The sequence below is a fragment of the Mesoplodon mirus genome (assembly GCF_964341445.2).
Source record: "Mesoplodon mirus genome assembly, chromosome: 2".
Classification (NCBI taxonomy): domain Eukaryota; kingdom Metazoa; phylum Chordata; class Mammalia; order Artiodactyla; family Ziphiidae; genus Mesoplodon; species Mesoplodon mirus.
This window is the reverse complement of record NC_138977.1, coordinates 94,041,689-94,044,209: the sequence shown is the minus strand read 5'-3', so window position 1 is coordinate 94,044,209 and position 2,521 is coordinate 94,041,689. Positions and strand designations below refer to the sequence as shown.

At 46.7% G+C, this 2,521-nt stretch overlaps 1 pseudogene across 1 annotated transcript; it reads right to left on the bottom strand.

The window, feature by feature from the left end:
- Positions 1 to 1,083: 1,083 nt before the first annotated feature.
- On the bottom strand, positions 1,084 to 1,423 carry LOC309815927 (acyl-CoA-binding domain-containing protein 6-like; annotated as a pseudogene). Its single transcript has one exon. The product of its transcript is annotated as an acyl-CoA-binding domain-containing protein 6-like (transcript).
- Positions 1,424 to 2,521: the final 1,098 nt, after the last annotated feature.

The window sequence follows — 2,521 nt, the reverse complement described above, 5'->3', positions numbered from 1 at the left end:
CTCTTTTCCATTACTTTTGCCTCCATTCAACCAACTATCTTAATAAAATGGATGATTTCATGAAAAAGAGGTGCAGAGACTGATGAGGCAAGACGTTTAATGAATAAGGACTATAAATTGGTAAAGGAGTGAACTACTCAGTTAACTGAAAGAAACAATTCCTATTCATTCCTCCTTGATGTTATTCTGCAATATCTGCATGGGTCAGAGACAGTTACTTAAGATACTTTTTTTTTTTTTTTTTTTGTGGTACACGGGCCTCTCACTGTTGTGGCCTCTCCCATTGTGGAGCACAGGCTCTGGACACACAGGCTCAGCGGCCATGGCTCATGGGCCCAGCCACTCCGCGGCATGTGGGATCTTCCCGGAACGGGGCACAAACCCTTGTCCCCTGCATCAGCAGGCAGACTCTCAACCACTGCGCCACCAGGGAAGCCCACTTAAGATACTTTTGATTATTGTCAGGGGTCTAAAATATACTTCCTGGGGAAATGCTACTTTATTTATCTTTCTATGCCCCATGTATTGCAGTCCTGAGATAAACTGCCTGTCAGTCTGTTTTTAGCTTATACTTAAATAAGATTAGCCTTACAGAGGCAAGGAAATTCTTATTTTGAGCCCTTTCTTTCTATTCATCAACATCCTGTTTGATGAAACAAGAACAAATTCCTCCTTTTTTTTCAAGTGAAAAGCCACAGAATCCAGTAAAAGTTAAGAATATATCTGGATATTTATCCTCAGGAAGTTTCTTCTTGAGTGGTTTTTTTTTTTTTTTTTGGCTGTTTGGTCTTCGTTGCTGCGCATGGGCTTCTCATTGCGGTGGTTTCTCTTGTTGTGGAGCACAGGCTCTAGGAGCGCGAGCTTCAGTAGCTGTGACACACAGGCTTCATCAGTTGTGGCTCACAGGCTCTAGAGCTTGGGCTCAGTGGTTGTGGCGCATGAGCTTAGTTTCTCTGAGGCATGTGGGATCTTCTCAGACCAGGGCTCGAACCCGTGTCCCCTGCATTGGCAGGCAGATTCTTAACCACTGTGCCACCAGGGAAGTCCTTGAGTGATTTTTAATTCCCAAAAGAACATAGTAATTTAAGTTTCCATTTCAAGAAGCTGAGGATTCCAACTTGGATCTAATTTTTTAACTACGGCAATATACTCCTGCATTGCTCAGCTGGGGCTTGAATCACCAAGTGCTTTCCATGCTTCCCTGCTTGTACCGGGCATACAGGTACAAGAGCTGCTCCCTGCTGGCCCCTTGAACCAGGCCTTGGAAGTGCACGGCAGCCTTCTCAAACAGCTCTGTCAGGCTCTTGGAGGCCTCGGTCTCCGGGCTCTGGAGGGATTCCACATCCCTGGAGTCATCCCCTGAGTTCAGGTCTCCATCGCTGTCACCCGTGGTGGCTCCTGCAGGCAGGAATGGCAAAGCCATGTGACCGCATGTCTTCTTCAGATGGGGTTTGATGCCAGCTTGGGGGCCTGGCCCACGAGTCTTGGTCTTGAGCCCGAGCTCAAGTCGGACCCAAGCTCACTTACTCGTGTTCCTCGCATAACTCTGCCTCCCTCTCTCCCCCTTCCCTCCCTGGGCATGTGAGGCGGGCTCCACCACCCTCTGCAGCTCTCCCCCACTGCCCGGTCTCTTCCAGCTACCCCTGGCTAACAGCGGACTCGGGATAGGATGGGTCCCTCCAGTGGCACGGCCTTGTTTTGTTTTTAGTATAGTTTTTATTGCTTGTTATCACTGGTGGATTTGTTTTTTGGTTTGGTTGCTCTCTTCTTCCTTTCTCTTTTTTTATTACCTTTTAATTTTTAATAATTTAAAAAATTTAATAACTTTATTTTATTTATTTGTTTTCATTCTTTCTTTTCTTTCCTCCCTTTTCTTCTGAGCCGTGTGGCTCACAGGGTCTTGGTGCTCTGGCCAGGTGTCAGTCCTGAGCCTCTGAGGTGGGAGAGCCGAGTTCAGGACATTGGTCCACCAGAGACCTCCTGGCCCCATGTAATATCAAACAGCGAAAGCTCTCCCAAAGATCTCCATCTCAATGATAAGACCAAGCTCCATTCTACGACCAGCAAGCTACAGTGCTGGACACCCTATGCCAAACAACTAGCAAGACAGGAACACAACCCACCCATTAGCAGAGAGGCTGCCTAAAATCTTAAGTTCACAGACACCAAAACACACAACAGGACATGGCCCTGCCCACCAGAAAGACAAGATCCAGCCTCATCCACCAGAACACAGGCACAAGTCCCCTCCACCAGGAAGCCTACACAACCCACTGAACTAACCTTACCCACTGGGAGCAGACACCAAAAACAATGGAAACTATGAACGTGCAGCCTGCAAAAGGAGACCCCAAAGACAGTAAGTTAAGCAAAATGAGAAGACAGATAACTACACAGCAGAGGAAGGAGCAAGGTAAAAACCCACCAGACCAAACAAATGAAGAGGAAATAGGAGGTCTACATGAAAAATAATTCAGAGTAATGACAGTAAAGATTATCCAAAATCTTGGAAATAGAATGG